Source organism: Schistocerca americana, chromosome 2 (assembly GCF_021461395.2).
Source record: "Schistocerca americana isolate TAMUIC-IGC-003095 chromosome 2, iqSchAmer2.1, whole genome shotgun sequence".
NCBI lineage: Eukaryota > Metazoa > Arthropoda > Insecta > Orthoptera > Acrididae > Schistocerca > Schistocerca americana.
Genome location: NC_060120.1, coordinates 397,334,612 through 397,346,816, shown reverse-complemented (window position 1 = coordinate 397,346,816; position 12,205 = coordinate 397,334,612). Strand labels below are relative to the sequence as shown.

Here is a 12,205-nt window from a genome sequence, read left to right as displayed (position 1 = left end):
TAGTGGGTTCATACTGAAAAGTTCTTTGTAAATTTGATTTGATTTTGCAATCAGTAAAATAACATAACATACTTTTTCAGTCCTAGAACTTTTGTTTTGTTTCCTCCTCCCCATCTTCGTGCGTCACTTATTTTGTCAGACATTGTGTTTTACAAGTGCAAGTCTAGCATTGTAAGGTATGGAAACAACACAACAGGCAATAAATACAGCTGGTTAGAGATAAAAATTATAATAAAAGAAAATATATGGTTTTAACGTCCCATAATAAGATATTTAGCAGCTAGCATCTCCATCTCTCCCAGCATTGTGGATGCAAAAACTGCAGTAATGTATTAATTTTCATTAAATGTAAGTCACTGTAATTTGCGAATGCCAGAATGCAGTAACAAACATAAGAAAATTATGTGTATGGAGTCTGTAAATGGACTTGTTTTGCATAGTTTCGATAGAGCTAGTGATCTGTGGAATATAGGTTTAACTATCTGATTAGAGTAAAGCATCTGCATTTCAACCTATGTCCTTTGCAAAGGCAAATAATTTTTATCCAGTATTCCTTCAATTTTTTCATTTTGTTCACTTATATTGCACAGGTGCACCTCTTCAGGGTGGAAAATGACTTGGACGTTTGAAAAGAATTTGTAGTGAAAGAGTTAAATAAACTAAATTTTGAAACCTCGGAATTTATGTGGGCCCACCTGGGATGGACTGTGAGGCTGTCCGCCAGCCAGGGTGATCACTGATAATAGTACACAGAGGAATAGGAAGAGTTAGGACAATTTATGTCTGAATTATGTGATGGCTGGTCAACAAGAGCGAAACCAGAGACGGAGAACCTAAGCCACACACCCTGTAGGAAAGCTAAAACACATTAGGGCGAACAGCCTGGGCCACACACTCTAAGAAGCAGCCAGTAACCAACGTTTTATGTCTCTCTCACACTTCCTATTGGCTGACCATGGTGAACATTTTCCTGGCTTTGTCAGCAGATTACCAGAAATAACAGTCTCTTCTGAGGCCACAGTTTTACCTCCTACATAGGCCACAACAAGCGCATGCTAGATGCATGCCTGAAAAACATGATGGAAATTTTAGAATAAAATGTTATACTGAAGCTCTAGAATGTTCCCATACTTGCTAGGTGTTCTTCATAGTATTACTATTCTAGTCATTAGTGTGCATGTAGGAGACATTACATTGATCTAATAGTTCTCATATTTATATCTAAAAACAAAGATGATGTGACTTACCAAACGAAAGTGCTGGCAGGTCGATAGACACACAAACATACACACAAAATTCAAGCTTTCGCAACCAACGGTTGCTTCGTCAGGATAGAGGGAAGGAGAGGGAAAGACGAAAGGATGTGGATTTTAAGGAGAGAGTAAGGAGTCATTCCAATCCCGGGAGCGGAAAGACTCACCTTAGGGGGAAAAAAGGACAGGTATACACTCGCACACACACACATATCCCTGACTGTGGTGAACTTGGGTTGGTAGACAACGATGTGCACAAAGGTTAGGTGGTTGTGTTGCCGCCAGAACACGTTAAAGGGTGGAGTAATTCGGGAAAATTTTGAAAAAACTGCATGCAAATGTATTAAAAGGAGTGGTTTTGTGGTGGCAGATTGTGAAAATGAGGCTAACAATTGCCTGACGAAGAAATAATGATGTTAAAATCTGTGGGAAGCGGCTAAAAAAGATCAGTGATGTGGGAAAAACAGAAATGGAAAAAAAGGCGAAAGTTATTGGAACTAGCCGAAATGGCTATTTAATAGCTGAAAGGAACTGTTTATGAACTGGAAACAGTGGATGTTATAGCAGCGGTAGTGTTGAAAGCGGAAAAAAAATTTTTTGGTTATGGTTTGGAAGTGGGTTACGTATTATTGAATATATATAGGCGGGATAAAATTGTATGGTAGATTCGGTAATGAGGAGAAGGTGAATACAAAGTGAAACTACTTGCAAAAACTGAAAGAGAAAATAAGATGACAGGAAAGATTTCGAAATGCAACAGTGACAATAACAAACATAATTGTTGGGTTCAAATTAATGATATGAATATAATAGAGGAAAGCATTCCACGTGGGAAAAATATATCTAAAAACAAAGATGATGTGACTTACCAAACGAAAGTGCTGGCAGGTCGATAGACACACAAACAAACACAAACATACACACAAAATTCAAGCTTTCGCAACCAACGGTTGCTTCGTCAGGAAAGAGGGAAGGAGAGGGAAAGACGAGAGGATGTGGATTTTAAGGGAGAGGGTAAGGAGTCATTCCAATCCCGGGAGCAGAAAGACTTACCTTAGGGGGAAAAAAGGACAGGTATACACTCGCACACACACACACACACACACACACATATGTTAGCCTCATTTTCACAATCTGCCACCACAAAACCACTCCTTTTAATACATTTGCATGCAGTTTTTTCAAAATTTTCCCGAATTACTCCACCCTTTAACGTGTTCTGGCGGCAACACAACCACCTAACCTTTGTGCACATCGTTGTCTACCAACCCAAGTTCACCACAGTCAGGGATATGTGTGTGTGTGCAAGTGTATACCTGTCCTTTTTTCCCCCTAAGGTAAGTCTTTCCGCTCCCGGGATTGGAATGACTCCTTACCCTCTCCCTTAAAACCCACATCCTTTCGTCTTTCCTTCTCCTTCCCTCTTTCCTGACAAAGCAACCATTGGTTGCGAAAGCTTGAATTTTGTGTGTATGTTTGTGTTTGTTTGTGTGTCTATCGACCTGCCAGCACTTTCGTTTGGTAAGTCACATCATCTTTGTTTTTAGATATATTTTTCTCACGTGGAATGTTTCCCTCTATTATATTCAGTTCTCATATTTATCAATTTGTAGCTTTTTATACTATGTGATGATAACATTCTTCTAAAAATTATTTATGAAGTACTTAAAAATGTAACGTACTTGTACATAGTACATGTGACACTAAATTTTACCCTGATGACAGTGGCAGTGTGTTATGAAATGGGCTCCATGAGACACTGAAACTATTGGGAACTGGTCTTGAACCATGGCCATTCAGCCAGTGCTCACAATAAATTGACACTGGAAGTTGCTATGATGACATCTTCATCACTAATCCCTGTCTCTCTACTGATACTGTCGACAAGTTCAGGCCTATCAGTAGCTGTAAAGTGTAAAATATTTCCATTGCCTGTGGGTTGTCGAACTAGCTGCTCAAGATAGTTTTCAGAAAAAGTCTGCAGAACGACTTTCACAAGACTATCTGTACCACCTACAATGAGTCAGGTTAAAGTTGCCTCCAGCTAATATTGCATGATCTGGATATTTCCACACTATTGAGTGTAGACTGTCTTTGAATGATTCTACAACTGTTACGGTCAAATCAGGTTGCTAGTAAATACATCCAGAGATTAACTTGATTCTCTTAGGCTGTTTACTTGCGTCTAGATAATTTTGCAGTCAGACTCAATTTTGACCACGATAAACACAATATTTTTTTTATCAACTGCAGTGGACGTTCCCCCTCCTATGGCGTCAATTTGTTTTTTGATATAGATTCAATGTCTTGTTAAATATTTTGGAGCTTTCTACTTAGGGTTTCAATCTGCTCTCAGTTCCAAGAATAATTTGATCACAATAACTATTATATCTTTACATGAAACCTGGAAATTACAATAAAATACATGTAAGAGAGTATTGTAAATGGGAATAATATAATCTGTCACTTACATATCAAAAAGTCTTACTAAATCTCTGTCTGTAAGTTCTAGCTTTATTGCACATTGTTACTTTGAGATGTCTGCATTCCCCAGTACTACATATCTACTCTGCATGAAGGCTGAAATCGCACTAGTACTATTTGTTACTGAAGTGATTATCTTTGGATTTTATTTGCTACATCTTAAAAAAGAAACAGGGAATTTATTCCAGGAATCCAACTTAACTGTAATAGATTTAGATGTACTCCCTTTGACATCATGAGAAAATTTGTGCTGCACCAGGACTTGAACCCAGATTTCCCACTTATTGTGAGCAGTTGCCTTACCATCATACTCCTCGGGCTGACAAAAATTTCCATGTCACACACGTATAGATAGGTGAAATACATTTCATTACTTGAAAACTGTTGTTCATCATCAGATATAACGAAACAGGGAATCCATAAGTATGTGCCAGAACGGAGTTCTGTGTGGAGGTTGAGCAGGTTTTAAGCATGTTGTACTGTGACACGCAATTATGTTTATCATAAATTCATGCAGAATTCCAAGGACCGTGGGGCAGGATTCAACTAACCCATTATTCTTGACATATCCCTGTAACCTACACAGACAAGCATCATTATGTGTGAAATAGGGAACCAAGGGAAGATAATACACATTAGTTCAAAAACATATGTATAACTGTTAATTATCAAACAATGGAGATGCTGAGTCACAGGTAGGCACAACAAAAAGACTGTCACAATATAAGCTTGTGGCTGTTTTCCTTTGTTACTGTTTTCTAATGTGCAGTCGTGTGTGTGTGTGTGTGTGTGTGTGTGTGTGTGTCATCTATTTTTGACAAAGGCCAGACTGACCGAAAGCTAATTTGTGACAATCTTTTTTCGTGTCTATATGCGACTCAGCATCTCCACTATATGGTGAATGGCAACTTTCCTTTCCATAGTGCTTTTACATTCTGTTGATTATCAGTTCACAATCCGAAAAAATAATGTCCTTAACAATCATAATAGCATACTTGGCCATACTGAACATATTTCAATACATTACAATTTCTTGTACAGTGCCATTTGACTACACAGAATTAGTACTGATATCTTTAATACATTGCTTTCTATTGAATTTTGTACTTAAGCAATTAGAAATCCTTGCAGACATTGTCTTTTTAATTCCAGGAGGTGACCTCCATTGAGTGTCCAGAGATCACCGAGCTAACTTTCTCAAATCCTTGTTGTAACATCTCTGGACACGGTCTATCATGTAGCATAAACTTACATAAGATACGAAAAAAATGATTGGTTCTGAACAGAGCCACAGCTTCTGTATCTTCAGTTCAACCATATTCCCAAATACCTGTGAATTAAAGTTAACTGGAATGTGGGGAGCACACAGGGTCTCATCAGAGACTCTGTGGATTTTCTGATGATCTAGGCTGCAGATTTTTGGACCTGCATTATGTGCTATCCCCATATCCCAGTAAACTTTGTCATATGTATCTGGGAATATACTTGAATTACGAATATAGAAGCAGTGACTTTGTTTGGGACCTCTTTTTTTCATATTTCATGTAAGCTTATGCTAACTGTAATGACTGTTAAGGACATTGTTTGGGATTAAGAACTCAATATGTGAGGCATGTTTAACTAATTTCTGTTATCTTTCCTTGATTCCAGTTTTGTGCGTAAAGACTCTTGTCAATGTAACTTACAAGTAAGCGTAAAGGATTACGAGTTCAGTGAATCTTGCTCCACTGTCCTTGCAAGTCTGCATGAGTTTATAATTAATGTAATCGCATGTCATTGTCAAAGATAATTGCTTCACTAACAAACAGTATTACTGCAATTTCAGCCTTTATGCTGTGTAAATACATAGTACTGGTGAATGCAGACTCTGCAAACCAACAATATCTGATAACTTTGGAATATAAAGGAAGATATTTACTAACTCTTCATAAGACATGTGTAGTGGATTAAAATTATTTATACTGACAATACAATCCTACACATACGTTATTGTAATATCTGCAGTTCATGTAAAGATACAATAACCCTCCACTCAATTCCAAATCCAAGGACTCTGATCAAATTCTGGTTATGACACTGCAAATTGTGAGCTCTGCTTGCACCCTGCGAGTAAGGCCAGGACCTTCACCACTTCCGCCAGCCACCAGTTTCGCCCGAGAATGGCCTAAGATCCCAAGCAACAAGTACTATTGGTGCCAATATGAGCCACAGCTTGAAGATGATTGCTCTCTGCACTCTCGATGATAGCAGGCAGTGGCTCCCCCATATCTTGGATATGGCTCCGGCATACATACCTAGCGCACAGTGGACATCTGTCCAGACCTGGATGCTGTTTCTCTAAGTGTGTCCATAATGTGCCTAACATTGGAGTTTCCAGTAACTAGTAAATCCCTCACCCTGTACGCCTGCTTGGACACTGCTGAAGTACTGGTCACTTGTCGAGTCACAGGTTGAATAGGTGAGGCCAAATGACCAGTCCCCACATTCACACTGCCTCAGGTGATGTGAATGTATTACAGCCTGTCACCCACCCTGAGGTGAGAACTTACCCCGCATTGGGTAAACTGTAAGATACCTTGGTAGCAGAAAATGTGGGCGAAGCAAGGGGCACCTGAGGTGTCCCATACGTTGTGCCAGATTCTCCACAGCTGCTACACCATGAGGCAGCAGCCCGAAGTTGGCTGACAGCGGCCAACACTGTCTTCCACTGTTCAGAAACTGTGGCCAGCACCTCCTGCATCCATGACGACATGCACACCCGGCCTCCACCCCCACCCATTCTACAACTATTAATTTAAGAATTAAATTATAGAAGCATATGTAAAGAGCTAAATATGGAACTTATTTAATTGGATAGATGAAAAATCTGCTCACCAAGCAGCGGCAGATAAAAGACTGTTGTAATTGGCAAGCTTTTGGAGCAAGTGGTGGCTCCTTCTTCAGGCTGCTGCTGCTTGGTGAGTAGATTTTTTTATCTATCCAATTATATAATTTTGCCAGTAATTGATTATTTTCTCGTTATAAATATGGAACTTGTTACTCAGCTGATGAGTCACAAACAGAGGCTAGTGCCATCATGGCAATGATGGTTACTAAAGTTAATAAACCCATCAAGAAGGCTATGAGAGCATTTGCGTTGGAAAGAGCAGGCAAGCAGTTTTTAGCGTATTATGTGGACAATGAAAGGACGCCATTCAGTTCCAGTATGAGGGATGTAGATGAATTATGGGCAAAGTCGTAACTGGTTGTAAATCACACACTGGAGAAGTACGTGCCAAGTAAGTGGATTAAGGACAGAAAAGACCCAATGTGATTTAATAATAAAATTTGGATAATGCTAAGGAAACGGAGCTTGTTGCGCTCTCAGTTCAAAAAAGGATATGGAAATGCCAGGAGGCAAATGTTGGTAGAAATTTGTGTGGCTATAAAACTCAGAAAGATCAATGTGAGAAGCACACAAGGCCCATTGTCATAGTGTAGTGAAAGATCTTGCCAAGAACCCGAGCAAATTCTGGGCCTACATAAAATCACTAAGTGGGTCGAAGGCTTTTATCCACTCAATTGTCAACCAGTTAGTTGTCAACCAATCTGCTGTGGTAATAAAGTCAGCAAAAGAAGAACTGAAGTTTTAAATTTCACGTTCAAGAAATTAAGGCCACAGTAATAGGTATCTGTGATGTAGAGAAGCAAAAGAAAGACGTGAAAAGAAATAATTTGCCAGGTCTGGATGGAAACCCTATTTGGTTTTGCAGAGAGTACTCTTTGGCACTGGCACCTCACATAGTTCGCATTTATTGTGAATCTCCTGCTCAATGCAAAGTCCCATGTGGCTGGAAAAAAGTGCTGATAAGAAGGGTAAAAGAGTAGACTTGCAAATGTAGACTGGCAATGGCAAGGAAAGCGTTTCTGAAGAAGAGAAATTTGTTAACATCGAGTATAGATTTAAGTGTCAGGAAGTCTTTTCTAAAAGTATTTCTATGGAGTGTAGCCATCTATGGATGTGAAACATGGGAGAATAAATAGTTTAGACAAGAAGAGAATAGAAGCTTTCGAAATGTGGTGCTACAGAAGAATGCTGAAGATTAGAAGGGTAGATAACATAACTAATAAGGAGGTATTGAATAGAATTGGGGAGAAGAGAAGTTTGTGGCACAACTTGACAAGAAGAAGGGACTGGTTGGTAGGACATGTTCTGATGCATCAAGCGGTCACGAATTTAGCATTGGAGGGCAATGTGGAGGGTAACAATCGTAGAGGGATACCAAGAAATGAATACACTCAGCAGATTTAGAAGGATGTAGGTTGCAGTAAGTACTGGGAGATGAAGAAGCTTGCACAGGGTAGGGTAGCATGGAGAGCTGCATCAAACCAGTCTCAGGACTGAAGACCACAACAACAACAACAACAACATATTTCTGGAAAAAGTTTGACATGATGCCCCACTGCAGATTATGAACCAATGTCCAAGCATAAGGAATAGTTTCCCAGATATATGATTGACTCAAAGACTTTTTAATTAATAGAACCTAAAGTGCGCGTCATTTATGTTGGCGGCCGAGTTTAGCTTCGTTCTGCGCATCTGACGTCACAAAACACAGTCAGCCAATGAACAGAGAACGACGTTGCCAGATCTCGACTGCACTGCAGACCTCGGACGAGTGTCTCCAGTTTTAAAAACGTTCAGTCATAAATAAAGTAATAGAACAAAATCAATGTCTTGATAGCAGACTTTCTTTTATAGAAAGTTTGGAAAAAGCATTCTTTATATAAATTGCTTCATTTTCTATTAATTAATTAAACCAAACAAGCAAAAGACTCCTAATTGAGGCGATAGGAAGGAAAGGTGTTTGTATCAATCTCACGAACCGCTTTTTCGAAATAAAGAACAGCGGTAATTTTTTATTTCCTATTGTACTTTGACAAAGCATGAGTAATTCATAGTTGTACTAATAGTGTTTGTCAGTATTTTGCATGACATGTTACAGTCCTCACGGAGCTACATTGCTAGACGAGCTGCGTTAGCGTAATGGGTAAGGTGGTAGGCCACTAAGCGAAAGGTTATGAGTTCAAACCTTGTGTGGTCCAAATATTTTCTTTATTTAAAAACAATATCGAAGTGTCTTACTTCACGAATTTTATTCGTTGAATGCAGCTTTTTGAAATTTCAAGTGCTTCGTCTCTTCATTAATCCTTTCGCTGGGGCAAACACGTGCTCCCCGCAGACAATCTACAAAACAATTGAAGACGTGGAGATGACAACATCTGCCGCTGACAAGAAGAAGAATACCATAAAATCTGTCGCTGCACATTCGCTACTAGATGGACCCGCTGTCTTTTGTGGATGTAGACTGAACTTCAGTATTGATCTGAATGATACATTTTCTCATGGCAACGGCTGGCTAACTGTTGCAATTGTACGAGGTGGTACAGGTGTACCCAATGTATCAGGACTGGAAAGCTTTGTTGACCGTGACGTCATAGCGTACCGCACATATCATGTTTGTGAAAATGCAAATAAAGACTTTGGCAAATCATCATATATGTCACCCTCACCCTTTTCCTTGTACACGCGTAATAGACGTAAGATATCTGTTTGTCAGCACTGCACTGCTTGCCTGTGCAGACACATGGTGTTCCCACTGCTTTGACACACTTATCATACGATTTCACAAAAACTATTTGGCCCAAAAATTTGATTTTTACACATCTTCTTGACTGATACCTTCCCCCCATAAATGACTAAATTTTGTTTCGATGTTCAACGCAGTTATTGTGCAGCATTAAATGTAGTAAACCATTGCACGAAATTTTGAAGAGTTTGCAGAGGTAAAAGTCCATCGCGTATACTTAACGTATGGTCAATTTTAGTTGCCACAATGTTGAGAATGAAATGTGGACAAGATACCTAAATTTCATATAAAATTTAATGTATAACAATATCTCATTTAATTCGAGTACCACATAGGTGTTGTATGTAATATTGAGAAATATTCCGTCTTTCGCAACTGTAATAAAAGTTTTATTTACACCGTGCGCTTTTGGCTTTATTTTAAAGCACTTGTCCACATTTCACTCTCAACATTGTGACAACTACAATCGACCATATGGAAAGTATATGCTATGCACGTTTACCTCTGCAAACTCTTCAAAATTTCGTGCAATGGTTTACTATATTTAATGCTGCATAATAACTGCATTGAACATCGAAACAAAATTAAGTCATTTATGGGGGGAAGTTATCAGTCAAGAAGATGTGTAAAAATCAAATTTTTGGGCCAAATAGTTTTTGTGGAATCGAATGATAAGAGTGTCAAAGCAGTCGGAAAGCCATGTGTCTGCACAGGCGAGCAGTGCAGTGACAAAATCGCGCACAGTGCGGAATGCAGGGAGCACGTCTTTGTAGCAGCGAAAGGGGTTAATGCGGCCGTGATGGCTTTACTTCATGAACTGCTCACTCCCCCCTAAACGTAAGCTTGCGAACTATGCTATATGATGGCGCTGCTTCTCTTGACGCGTGCATCATGTGCAACTGGCAACGCAGCAATCTCCCGCGTCTGGGCGGGCATGCGCGAGCTGCCAAGATAAAAGAATTGAACTATAGTACATTGTCCTCGATGATAGTGTTCACCAGAGTCGAGAGTATTAGCATAGAACCCCAGGGAAATGTGACAGGAGTGATCGTTTCTCTATAAATATAAATGATCTGACAAATAGCATGAGCAGCAATCTGTAGTTTGCTGATGGCTCTGTAGTGTATACGAAAACATTGTCATTGAATTACTGTAGGAGGGTATGGGATGATTTAGGCCAAATTTCTATGGTGTTGTGCATGGCTACTTGCTCCAAATGAAGAAAAATGGAAGTTAATGCATATGATTAGAAGAAAAAAATCCTGTGATATATGGATACGGTATTAATAATGTGCTGCTTGACAAAGTCATGTCAATTAAATATCTAAACCTAACACTGAAAATCAATATGAAATGGAATGAGCATGTAAAGATAGTAGCAAGAATGACAAATGGTCAATTTCAGTTTGTTGCAAGAATTTTAGGGAAAACTCATCTATAAAGAGGACTGTGTATAGAACATTAGTGCAACCCATTCTTGAGTCCTGATCAAGTGTTTGGGGTACTACTAGACTGATTTATAGGGAGGCAGTTGAGAGGCATGCTGTTAGATTTGTTACTGGTAAGTTTGATCAACACGCGAGTGTTACGGAGATGCTTTGTGAACTCAAATGAGAATCCCTGGAGGGAAGATGAGATTCTTTTTGCAGTACACTATTGAGAAAATTTAGAGAACTGGCATTCGCAGCTGACTGAAGAACAGTTCTTCTGCTGCCAACATACATTTCGCATAAGGACCGTGAAGATAACTTATGAGAAATAGGGCTCATACGGAGGAGGCATAAAGGTAGTCATTTTTCCCTCACTTCATTTGTGAGTGGAACAGTAAAGAAAATGACTAGTGTCGGCATAAGGTACTCTTCACTGTGCACCATGCGGTTGCATATGGAAACTGTATGTAGATGTTGAAGAAACAGGGCTTAAGTACCCACATGACTCTTGTTATCCCAATTATGCTTAGTGAAACTGAGATGACCTAATGAATGGAGAAACTTAGATGACCTGAAGGTTGGACGAGCACCAAAATGCCCATAATTTGTTCCTCAAATCATTCTTGCACAATTTGGAAATGAACAGGTGATTTGTAGTGCTGAAGCTACAGGACTCCTACTGATTGTTTTAAGCAAACAAAAGAATACACATATAAGACCTACGCAACCTACCTGAATTGTACCCTACTGGAAAACAGGTCGCATCACCTCCTGTGGTTTTCACTATACATGCTCCCTGTTATTTATGTGTACGAATGTGTAATGTGGCTGTAAGTCTAGCTAGCCTTTTTCAATGCTTTGAGCTTCCAGAGGCAGAATTCCTGCACCATAGTAATCTCCTTGCCCTGTGACATACAATGAGCAGAGGTATATATGTGGGATGGTGTCTCCTGTATCCCAGTTCAAGAAGGTAGCTCCAGATGGTGGGTTCTCCTTGTCTGGCAGTCAAAAGGTGTGTGATATACTACACAGCAATCCAGCTGTCCACTTTTACAATCTGTAACAAACAGATGGGACCCCAGTCTCTGGTAACAGTGTTTATACCTGAATCAAGGTGCTCATAGTACAAACTTGACATTCTGACACGTGTAGAGCTCAGTGCTTGCCTAACTTTGAAGATGAAATGTCCTGTGTATAAGACATCAAAGATCTGGCCGTGATCCAATGTGCTGATATCACATTTGTTGCTCATCCTGTGCTGTGCTTTCACCTTGACAGTTTGGGGTCTGATGGACATCCCATTCAGGTGAACACTGAACAATTCCATTTGCTGTGGCAACTAGAGTACACTATTTCCAACAAGGCTGCAGTTGTTCATGAGGGTACATTTAACTACTGTTATGTAATA

General features: G+C 39.5%; 1 protein-coding gene across 1 annotated transcript in view; it reads left to right on the top strand.

The window, feature by feature from the left end:
- The window catches only part of LOC124594989 (serine/threonine-protein kinase ATR), a 353,179-nt gene that overhangs the window by 306,530 nt on the left and 34,444 nt on the right, over positions 1-12,205 (top strand). The window lies entirely within an intron of this gene.